At 46.0% G+C, this 12,020-nt stretch overlaps 1 protein-coding gene across 5 annotated transcripts in view; it reads right to left on the reverse strand.

Moving 5' to 3' along the window:
• Positions 1 to 12,020, reverse strand: part of EPC1 (enhancer of polycomb homolog 1) — a 1,950,735-nt gene that overhangs the window by 693,553 nt on the left and 1,245,162 nt on the right. The gene's annotated exons all lie outside the window — the stretch shown is intronic.

The following is a 12,020-nucleotide window of genomic DNA, read 5'->3' on the forward strand; positions in this document are numbered from 1 at the left end:
GAAACCAAGACCGATTTCAGGCAACACGAATATTTACCAAGAACAACTAATTTCAAAAACTTTGCGCTTATCTGTCAAACCAAGCTTCAGGAAATAGTCGCACTAAGAAACTACAGTTGTGTACACATACCATAAATGTAGATTGTTCAAGTCTATTTACTGTTGCAGTCATCACATTTGGGTTATCCCTGCCAGGGTAGCCCTTAGTCGGCCCGAATACCAGAGGCGTAGTATTTCTGTGTCGGTTGCGGTCATTTCAGGACTGACGTCAGGTCTTCAGTAGTATAAAGTAAGGCAGCCAACGCCATTACATCAGTTTTTCTTGCCCCAACTGTCAGAAGCCTCCAAGTGGGAGTCAGTATATGGTAGAAGAACCCCACCAGTAGAAAGTAAATACCAAAAAGTTCCTTTTAAGGAGAGAGAGAGATTAAAGGGGGATGGAGGGAGGGAAAACAGGACTGCAACAGTGAATACACTCAAACATCTACATTTATGATAAGTGTACACAACTGTACTATGTTCTTCGTGTTTCACTGTTGCAGTCATCCCATTTGGGTTGATTCCCAAAGCTGAGGAAAAGGGTGGAGGCAGTCAATAAGACTAGGGGCTGGCTAGGATGCCCTGCAAGACTGCAGTGGCAAAGGCTGCCCTGGATTTGGAAAAGTTAGGCAACTGGTAATGCTTGGTGAAGGTGTGAACAGATGTCTATTTTGCAGCCTTCAGGATGTCCCTGGTGGGGACTCCTCAGAGGAAAGCTACAGAGGTGGGACTGCTCTGGTAGAGTGAGTCCTGGCCCCCTTAGGGGGAGATTTCCAGTGTTGTTTGTAGCAGAAATGGATGCAGTGTGCTATCCAATTGGAAATGGTTTGCTTGGATATGGCTTTTCCCTCTGCTAATGCAGCAAAGCTGACTAACAATTAATCAGTCTTTCTGAATGATTTATTCCTGTCTAGATAGAATCTAAGCTGTCTGTGCACATCTAGAAAGTGTAGTATCCTTTCTCTCTTGTTTTGTGGGTTAGGGAAAAAGGTGGGCAAATGAATGGATTGGTTGAAAGCCACACTGGACACCACTTTTGGCATGAAGGATGGGTTAGTCCTGAGGGACACCCTGTCAGCATGGATAATGAAGGGTTCCACAGCCATCAGTACTCGCAGCTCGGAGACCCTTCTAGCTGAAGTGATGGCCAGAAGTGGGCTGTCTTACCAGGAGAGAAACAACTCTGCTGAAGCTGCTGGTTCAAAGTGGGGTAGTATGCATTTTTTCAACACAAAGTTTAGATCCCAAGCTGGGGTAGGTGCTCTTCAGGGTGACCTCAAGCTGCTAGCCACTCTTAGGAAATGTTTGATGAGAGGGTGTGAGAAAAGTGGCTGCTCAGTGTTGAAATGAGCAGAGACAGCAGAGGCATGAATTTTAATTGAGGAAAAGGAGAGACCAGTGTGTAGTTGGGGTCAGCTAGGTAATCCAGGATGAGAGGTAGGGAGGGCTCTGCCGTATCGGCTCACTTAGCTTGGATGCAGATGCAGAACCTTTTCCATTTCTCAGCATAACACTTTCTAGTGCTAGGGCGTCTGGCCTTGTGTACAAAATCTAGAGCCTGTTTACTGAGATTGGCAGCTTGTTCAGTACTCAGGGAATAAGCCAGGCTATCAAACTGAGCGTCTGCAATTGGGGATGCATGAATTCTCCTACCCTCTGGATCAAGAGGGTTGGGATATGAGGGAGATGCCATGGTGGCAGAGGGGACAGGCTGTGCAGCAGTGAGTACCAGTGCTGATGAGGGCCATTCTGGATCAATTAGAATTGCACTCGTTTTTTCCTCCCTTATTTTGAGCAGTACCCTGACAATAGGAGGTAGTGGGAGGGGGAAGCATAGACTGAAAGGTTGATCCACTGGAAGGATAGGTCATCCACTTTCCAGGCCCTGCAGTGAGGCCCCCTGATGCAGAACTTCCTGAGTTGATGATTGGAGTGGAAACAAAGAGGTCGACCTTCCGGGTGCCCCATTTGCGTTATTAGGGTGAAGGTTTTTTGGTCTAGCTGCCACTCGTGTTGGTCCAGAAGGTTTCCAAGTTGTATGGCAGAGAGTTTAGAGAGCCTGGCAGGAATTGTGCTAACAGGTGTAGTTGCATGGCTGAGGCTGTGTGCCAAAGGGTCATGGTGAGCCTGCATAGAGGATAGGAGTGAGTCCCTCCCTGCTTGTTGATATACCATGTCACAGTGGTGTCTGTTTTGATCAGTAGAGCCCCTGCGGAGAGAAGGGGCCTGAAAGCTGTCAATGCGTGCTGAACAGCTAACATCTCTTTTGGTTGATGTGCAGATGTGTTTGATGTGGGCTCCAATGGCCCTGTATGTATCTGCCGTCTAGGTGTGCAGCCCAGGCATAGTCTGATGCATCTGTGGTAGTCCCTTGTTGTGGTTGCATGCTGCTGCCCACCACAGAAAATCTTTCCTTAAGCAAAGTACCATAGGTATAAGTGTTTCCAGGTCTTGAGTGTTGACACCAAAGCCTTTTTAGGTACCACTGAAGTTTCCTCATATGCAGTCTGGCATAAAAGAATGAGTAGAATGCAAAATGCCATGAACCCCAAAGCTTGCAGAATTTTCCTTGCGGATAACTAGGGTCTGGGGGCTAGTTGAGAGAAATAAGCTGTCAGACAAGTTTGCTTTTCTGGAGTAAGGAATACCATCTGGGATGCTGTGTCCAGTCTTGCTCTCAGGAATATAATCTTTTGGGTGGGTACTAGTTTGGATTTCTTTTCATTGACAGTGTACCCCAAGGAGGTCAGTAAGGCCTTTACAAAAGCCAGGTGGCTTGAGCAGATTTTCCTGTCAGCCTGAATTACGCAGTCATCTAAGTATGGGTAAATTTCAATATTTCTTTGTCTGCAAAAAGCAATGGCGGGAGACAGACATTTTGCGAAAACTCTGGGAGCAGTGGATAAGCCAAAGGGAAGCGCAGAGAATTGAAAGTGCAGAGATCCTGCCCTGAAACATAGACATTTCCTGTATGACTGCCTCATTGGGATGTGAAGGTAGGTCTCTTTTAGGTCTAGGGTGGCTAATCAAGCATTCTTGGAGAGAATAGGTAGTAGTTGCTGGAGGGTGAGCATTTTGAATTTTGGTATCAGCAGGAGAGAGTTTAGAATGGATAGATTGTGGATGGGGCGCCAGCTGCCCTCTTTTCTGGGTACCAGTAAGAGCCTGGAGTAGAAACCTTGGCTTACTTGTCCTGCAGGAATTTGCTCTATTGCCCTCCTAGAAAGCAGGGAAAGGACTTCATTACTGGCCACTGCCCATTGGTTTTGAGGAAGATATGGGAACCCTTTTGGGGTTGGTAGTGTGTGGAAAGAAAATTTGTATCCCTGGGACACTATGTTGAGGACTCAGCGGCCATTGGTAACGGTGGCCGAGGTGATTGCGTGGAAGGAGAGTTTTCCTGCTAGGGACAAGTGCAGGTGAGCAGAGGGAGGGGGTGGGAGTGGAGAGTCATTGTGAGTTCTTACCATAGGGAAGTGGCTTAGCACTCCCTAGTTTTGAAGTGGAGGAACTCCATTGCTTTGATCTCTGCATTCCCTGTGGCTGTTGTCTGGGGGTTCTGCCTCCCCGGGGTCAGGGCTGAACTGGCTTAGTGGGAGCAGGAAAGGACCAGTGCTTGGAGGGGCAATGCCAGCTGAACCTGGGTGGCTGGACCTGTAAGAAATCTTTAACTGTCTGCATAGATTTTGCTTTTTCTTCTATCTTTTTTTAAGACCTCCTCTGCCTTTGTGCCAAATAAGTTGTCTTTGTGCAAGGGTGCATCCAATAATTAGGATTTGACATGGTCTGGCAATGGCTGTTCCTTAACTCATTACAACAGAGTAACGTCTCCAGGCGTTTCTGCAGTTACCTCCGACTGCTCCTCTAGGTGCCAAATATTGCCTGTTCATATTTGTATTAATAATTCCAAAAAGTATAGTGGTGTACACTTACCATAAATGTAGATGTTAGAGTGTCTTCACTGTTGCAGTCATCACTGTAGGGTTCTTCCTGCCGGCAGGCAGCCCTCTGTCGGCCAGAATCCCAAAGTCTGGGTCCGGCGTCGGCTGTTCAGTCATGCTCCCTGACGTCAGAGCACTAAGAATACAAAGCCGCCAGCCAATGCCATGTTCTCCAGTTTTTCTTGCCCCAGATCTCAGGTGCCCAAAAGTGAAGGCTAATAGTAAAACAAAAATGCAACAAACACCATACCCTGAAGCAAATACACCTCAGAAGAAGGGTGAAGTAGGAAACCACACTAATGAAAGTATAAGAGGGGACAGGAGGGAGGGTAACCCAGACCGCAACAGTGAAGACACTCGAACATCTACATTTATGGTAAGTGTACACAACTGTACTATGTTCATCGTGTTTCACTGTTGCAGTCATCACTGTAGGGTTGAATCTCAAAGCTGAGATAAAGGGTGGTGGTTATAGTGTAGAAGGGGCAGCTAGAAGGTCCTGCAAGACTGCAGAAGCAAAGCCTGCCCTAGACTTAGAGTAAAGAGGGAGATTGTAGTGCTTAGAGAAAGTATGCACTGAACTCCAAATTGCAGCTTCCAAAATATCCTTGGTAGGTACTCCTCTGAGAAAGGAAGCTGAAGTAGCAGCAGCTCTGGTAGACTGAGTCCTAATTTTTCCTGGGATTTGCTTTCCATGATGAGAGTAACAAAATCCGATTCCATGAGCAATCCATTTTGAAATGGTCTGTTTTAGCTTTGCCTTGGGAATTTGTTGCATAAGAAACAAACAGTTGCTCTGTTTTCCTGATATCCTTGGTTCTGTCCAGGTAAAAATGAAGTTGTCTGTGTACATCCAAGGAATGCAAGATCCTTTCCCCCTTATTTTGTGGATTACTGAAAAAAGTTGTCAGGTGAATAGTTGATTTAAAGCCACTTCGGAAACCACTTTAGGCATGAAAGTAGGACTGGTCCTTAAAGACACCCTATCTTGGTGAAAAATAATATAAGGTTCCACAGCCATGAGTGCTTGCAACTCCGGGACTCTCCTGGCTGAAGTCAAAGCCAGTAGGATAGCTGTTTTCCATGATAAATACTTAATATCAGATGTGGCAGCAGGCTCAAAAGGAGGCAGAGTGAGTTTTCTCAGAACATGGGTGGTGTCCTAGGGGGCCTTAAATTTTTTGCTCCTCTGAGAAATTGTTTCAGAAGTGGATGCGAAAAGATAGGAGGATCTGTATTGTAATGTGCAGAGATAGCTGAGGCATGTATTTTTATGGAGGAGAAGGATAAACCCTTATGTAGCATGTCTGTGAGGTAAAGTAAAATCAGTGGGATATTAGGAATGAGAGGATCCGAATCCTGAGCATGCATCCAGGTACAAAATCTCTTCCATTTACCTGCAAAAGATTTTCTAGTGCTAGGCCGTCTGGCTTCTAAGATGACATCCATGACCTGTTTGGGAAGGAAAGGATTAATCATAGACCCTGAATTCGCCAGGCTGCTAGGCTGAGAGTTTTGACATGAGAGTGCAGAACCTGGCCCTGGTGTTGGGACAAAAGCTTTGGAATCTGAGGTAAAATCCAAGGAGGCTCCTGGGATAGATTCATCAGTGTTGAGTACCAAAATTGACGAGGCCAATTTGGGGCCAGTAAAATCATCATCTTGGGCTTGTCCTGCTTGATCTTTAGTAACACCCGTGGAAGAAGAGGTAGTGGCGGAAAGGCATACCCCAATAGGTTTCTCCAACTGAATGATAGTGCATCCACTTTCCATGCTAGCCTGTGAAATGTTCTTGTGCAACAAATCTGTAACTGGTGGTTGAGGGGGGATGCAAAAAGATCCATGTCCGGGCAGCCCCAGGCTTCTGTAATCATCTTGAATATTTGGGTGTCTAGCATCCACTCGTGTGCGTCTGCCAGGTTCCTGCTCAGGCTGTCTGCCAGAATATTTTGTTTTCCTGGCAGGTACTGAGCTTGTAGATCCACTTTGCAAGCTAGAGCTGTGTTCCATAGAGTCATGGCTAGTCTGCAAAGGGGGTAGGAGTGTGAACCCCCTTGCTTGTTTATGTACCACATAACTGTGGTGTTGTCTGCCCATCTCAGTAGTTGTCCTGGTTGTAGGAGATCCCTGAAAGCCAAGAGGGCATTCTGTACAGCTAACATCTCTTTTAAATTGATATGTAGGTGCTTCTGATCCCTCTGTCCAAAAACCTTGCAGACCTTTTCCCTGCAAGTAGGCTCCCCATGCGTAATCCAAGGCGTCCGTGGTTAACACTTGGCTGGCTGGAGGCAGACGGAAGGCTTTCCCTTTGTTGTGAAGACATGCCATGGTCCACCAATGGAATTCCTTTTGTAGGCAAGGCAAGACAGCAATCTGTGTGTCTAGACAGTGGCAATGCTGGGACCATACACTTTTTAGGTACCATTGTATTTTTCTCATATGTAGTCTTGCATTTGGTATGAGAAGGATGCAGGAGGCCATGTAACCCAAAGCCTGCAGGAATTTCCTTGCAGTTAGCAGAGTTACTGACGCCAAGGTTTTGAAAGTTGGAGCCAGCTGCTGTTGTTTTTCAGATGTCAGGAATGCCATCGGGGTTGTTGCGTCTAGAAGAGCACCCAGAAAAGTTATCTGTTGTGAGGATGTCAAATTTGACTTTTTCATATTCACAGTGAATCCCAGGTACTTGAGTAGATTTTGAACAAATTCCAGGTGCTGGAGTAAGACATCCTTGCTGTCTACTTGAATAAGGCAGTCGTCCAGATAAGGGTAAATTTGAATTCCCTTGAGTCTGCAATAAGCTACTACTGGTGCCAGGCACTTGAAGACCCTGGGCGCAGTAGACAAGCCAAAGGGCAGCGCAGAGAATTTAATGTTTCGAGCCGGCCTTGAACCTGAGGTATTTTCTGCACTCCTGTCTGATAGGGATGCGTAGGTAAGCCTCCTTAAAATCCAATGTCACCATCCATGCATTTTTGCTCAACATTGGCAGGAGCTGTTGCAGAGTAAGCATCTTGAACTTTGATATCTCAAGGAAAGTGTTTAAGACAGAGATCCAGGATGGGTCTCCATGAATTTTGCTTTCTGGGAACTAGGAAGAGCCTGGAGTAAAAGCCTTGGCCCGTCTCTGATTGTGGAACCAGTTCTATGGCCCTCATAGCCATGAGGGATCCCACCTGGTTTAATGCCTCTGCCCACTGGTGTTTTGGTAGGTCTGGGCATCAGTTTGGTCTTAGCAAGGTATGAAAGTGGAATTTGTAACCTCTTGAAACTACATCCAGAACCCACTTGTCTTGGGTTATGCAAGTCCAATTTTGTTGAAAAAGAGAGAGTTTTCCTCTTAGAGGGGCTTCCAGGAGAGAAGTTCCTGGAGCCATGCAGGGGGAGTCATTGAGCCTGTTTTCTATAAGATTGAGGTCTGTCCTCTCCATCCCTGGGGGTGGAAGCACTCCACTGTCTAGGTCTGTAAGAGGTCTGTGCTTGGGTCCTCCCTCTGGAGCACCTATATCTACCCCTCTGAGGCCTGTCCAAGCTGGGAAAGGACCAATTCTTAGTTGGCCAATTTCTGCTAAATTTTGGGGGCTGAACTTGTAAGAAATCCTTAACCATTTGCATTGATTTTGCCTTATCCTCCATTTTCTTTATCACCTCTTCATCCTTAGCCCCAAACAAAACATTATGCTGAACAGGAGCATCCAGTAACTTAGCTTTCACTTGATCAGGTAAGTTTTGTTCCTTTAACCAAGCATGCCTTCTAATGACTGTGCCAGAGGCAGCCGCCCTGCAAGAAGCCTCAAAGGCATCAAAACCACAGTGTAAACCATGCTTCCCCACTTGTTCAGTGGCATGCATCAAATCGTGTAATTCCTTATCATCTGCACATGCAGTAATGGTACCCAGTTTTTGTTTCAAGACAGACAGTAGAAATTGCTGATATTTTAGCATATGAAATTGGCAATTTAAAGCCCTAATAGATAAAGTAGCAGAAGTGTACACTTTTTTGCCCCATCTCTCCAAAGCTCTGGAATCCTTATCTGTCGGAATAGGGTTTTTAGCTGAGGCGGCCTTAACCCCCTTAGGACCCTGAGAAATGGTTTCTGGATCAGCAGTAGGAGTTTTGTAAAGGAACTGGTGGGAGTCAGGGACCCTGTAATATCTGTCGGGCTTAGCAGGGGCTGGAGGAAAGGAGTCGGGAGTTAAATTAGCCTCAGAAAAAGCATCATCCACAATATCCAAAATAGGAGGAATAGCCAGGGGTCTATGTTGGGAAAGAAGAAGGAAATCCCTAAGTCTTCTCTTAGATTCCGAGTACTCCTGTCCTTCCCAGTGAAAATGTTCCCTCACGTCATGTAATGTTTCCCCAAAAGATAAATCCTCAGGGGGAGAAGCTGATGGAATGGATTCCTCAGCATCAGAATCCTCATAAGGAGGGAAAGTATAATTCTGTTCAGAGGAAGACACTGAAGAAATAGATGCCTGATCAGAAGATTCATAATCCAATTCTTGCCTTGGCCTTTTGTCTGGAGGGGGATGTGAACCCCTAATCATGGTTAGTAAGTCCTCCTCCATTTTAAGTAGCTGTTTCTGAGATTTGGGTCCCGGATCAGAAGAGGCCTGGGCTGGTGTCTTAGATTTAGGAGGAGTCTTTGCCTTTGTCTTTGCCTTTATCAGAAGTTGTGTAGGCCTGAAAACCCCCTCGGAAGCAGGTACCTGCACAGCGGCTCCTGACCCATCCGAGGGAACATTGTCCGAAGGTCCTGCAGCTGGAGTGCTCAAAGGTCTAGTTGGCTCCTCGTGGGAGTCCGTTTTGGCAATCGGTTCTGAAATGGCCGACGACAGGGGCTGCGAAAGCGCATCACTGACGACGGCCGAAAGTACAGTTTTGTACCTACCATAAATGTAGATGTCCGATAGGTATGCAATCTGCAGTCATCACATATGGGTTGTCCTGCCTCAGGCAGCCCTTCGGTCGGCCGGATTCCAAAGTCTGGGTCCGGCGTCGGCTGATGTCGCACTTTCCCCAACGTCAGAGCGCCTGGGGTATAAAAGCATCAGCCGACGTCATCTTCCTCAGCTTTTCTTGCCCCAGATGCCAGGTGCCCTCCAAGGAAGGCTAAATTTGGAGAGATGTATTTAAAAATCCAAACATGCACAATAATATAAAAACAAATACACCATAATAGATCACCCCCGCTAGCTATAAGAGGGGTAAGTACCCAAGAAATACCACAGAGGGGAAGGAGGGAGGGTAAACCTGACTGCAGATGCATACCTATCAGACATCTACATTTATGGTAGGTACAAAACTGTACTATGTCCTTCAAGGATGCATCTGCAGTCATCACATATGTGTAGAATACCATAGCCAATCTGGGGGTGGAAGAACTATGTAAAGGATGGTGTAGCTAAAATGCCCTGCAGGACTGCCGTAGCAAAGCCTGCTCTGGATCTGGAATATAAAGGTAAATTGTAATGCTTGGCAAATGTATGCACGGAGCTCCATGTAGCAGCTTCTAAAATGTCCTTGGTAGCCACCCCTCTTAAGAAGGCTGTGGAGGTGGCTGTGACTCTCGTGGAATGAGGTCTAATGTTAGCTGGCACAGTTTTTCCATGAAAGGAGTAACAAAAACGAATGCTATTCCCTATCTATTTTGAAATTGTCGGTTTGGAAATTGCTTTTCCTTGTGTACCAGCAGCATATGCTACCAACAGCTGGTCAGTTTTTCTGTAACCTTTAGTTCTGTCCAAGTAGTAGCGCAACTGTCTATGTCCAGGGTGTGCAGAAGTTTCTCCCCTTTGTTTTGTGGATTTGGAAAGAAGGTAGGCAAGTGAATTGCTTGATTTAACGAAACCCTGGATACCACCTTTGGCATAAATGTAGGATTGGTTCTCAATGAAACTCTGTCCTGATGAAAAATAAGAAATGGCTGTACTGCCATAAGGGCCTGTAACTCAGATACTCTTCTTGCTGAGGTTATGGCCAGCAGGAAAGCAGTCTTCCAAGACAGGAACTGTAGTTCCGCAGATGCTGCTGGTTCAAAGGGAGGCAGTGTTAGTTTTTCCAACACGAAGTTAAGGTCCCAAGTAGGTAGAGGTGGTTTCCTTGGAGGATTGATGTTTTTGATTCCTCTTAGAAACTGTCTTAGGAGAGGATGAGAGAAGACAGGTGGATCAGTGTTGTACTCTGCTGAAATTGCTGAAGCATGAATTTTAATGGAAGAGTAAGACAGACCATTGTGGAACATTTCTGCCAAGTATTCCAGGATATGTGCCATGTTCATCACTGTCACATCTAGGGCCTTTGTGGTGTTCCAAATGTGAAATCTTTTCCATTTTGCTGAATATGCCTTTCTTGTGGAAGGCCAGCGAGCTTCCATAATAATATCTTTCACACTCTGGGATAGCTTGTCCTGAGGAGTCAAGGTATTTTCCAGGCTGTTAGTTGCAAGGTTTTCAGGTTGGAATGCAGAGTTTTGTAATTGTGCTGTGTCAGTAGAAGTGGCCATAGAGGAAGAGGCCATGGTTTCGTGCGTGACATGCTCTTTAACAGTGGGTACCAGTGCTGTTTTGGCCAGTCCGGAGCTATTAGAATCACTTTTGGCTGCTCTGTCCTGATCCTCAGTAAAACCTTGGTCATTAATGGAAGAGGTGGAAATGCATACACTGTTAGAGTTCTCCAGCTGAAAGAGAGAGCGTCCACTTTCCATGCTTGTGGGTGGTATGTTCTTGAGCAGAATTTCTTCAGTTGATGGTTGTGGGGGGGAGGCAAAAAGATCTAAGTCCGGCCTGCCCCATGATTGTGTTATCTGTAGAAAGACGTCTGGGTGCAGCATCCATTCTTGTGCATCCATGATATTTCTGCTTAAGCTGTCCGCCAGTATATTGTCTTTCCCTGGCACAAACTGGGATTGTAGCTGTATATTGAGTTTCAAGGAAAGTTCCCATAGATTCATTGCCAGCCTGCAAAGAGGATAGGAATGGGTGCCTCCTTGCTTGTTGATGCACCACATAACCGTGGTGTTGTCTGTCCTTATTAGCAGATGGCCATGATGCAGAAAGGGTTTGAAGGCTTCGACTGCATGTATCACTGCCAGCATTTCCTTTTGGTTTATGTGCATGTAGCTCTTTTGTGACCATAGACCTTGAATGCATCTGCCCTCCATGTGCGCTCCCCATCCGTGGTCTGAAGCGTCTGTTGTAATGGTTTGGCTGGCTATTGGTTTGCTGAAAGGCAGACCCCTGTTTGACTGGCTTGCTTGAGCCCACCACAGAAATTCCTTTTGAAGGCATGGAATGAGTGGTATCAACGTTTCCAGGCTGTGACTGTGCTGAGTCCATAAACTCCTTAGGTACCATTGTAGTTTCCTCATATGTAGTCTTGCTTGTGGAATCAGAAGGATGCAAGAAGCCATGTAACCCAGGGCCTGCAGGATTTTCCTTGCAGTCAGCTGGGTTTGTCTTGTCAGATTTTTGAAGTAATCGGGTAGTTGACTTTGTTTTTCTTCTGTGAGGAAGGCCATTTGGGTGGTTGTATCTAGATCTGCACCCAGAAAGGTTATTCTTTGGGATGGAACAAGTCTTGATTTGCGAAAGTTGACTGTATATCCCAAGGCCTGAAGTAGGTGGATGGTATAATTCAAGTGTTTTACCAAAGTTTGTTGGCTGTCCGCTTGTATAAGGCAGTCGTCCAGATATGGGTATATTTGAATCCCCTGAAGTCTGCAGTGTGCAATTACTGATGCCAGGCATTTCGTGAATACTCTGGGCGCAGTAGATAAGCCAAAGGGCAATGCTGAGAATTGATAATGCTCTGACCCTGCAAGAAATCTGAGGTGTCTTCTGCAACTTTGTCTGATAGGGACATGCAGGTATGCCTCCTTGAGGTCTAGAGTTACCAGCCAAGACCCCTTGCCCAGCATGGGAAGGAGCTGCTGTAGAGTCAGCATTTTGAACTTACTACAAATAATAGACAAAGGATACAGGTTTCATTTGTCCCTTGTAATACTGTGCCAATTTTCTGAGAATAAAGAAAGCTTTCCGCCC

The sequence above is a fragment of the Protopterus annectens genome, chromosome 3.part1 (genome assembly GCF_019279795.1).
Source record: "Protopterus annectens isolate FY-2018-M chromosome 3.part1, PAN1.0, whole genome shotgun sequence".
Classification (NCBI taxonomy): Eukaryota; Metazoa; Chordata; order Ceratodontiformes; family Protopteridae; genus Protopterus; species Protopterus annectens.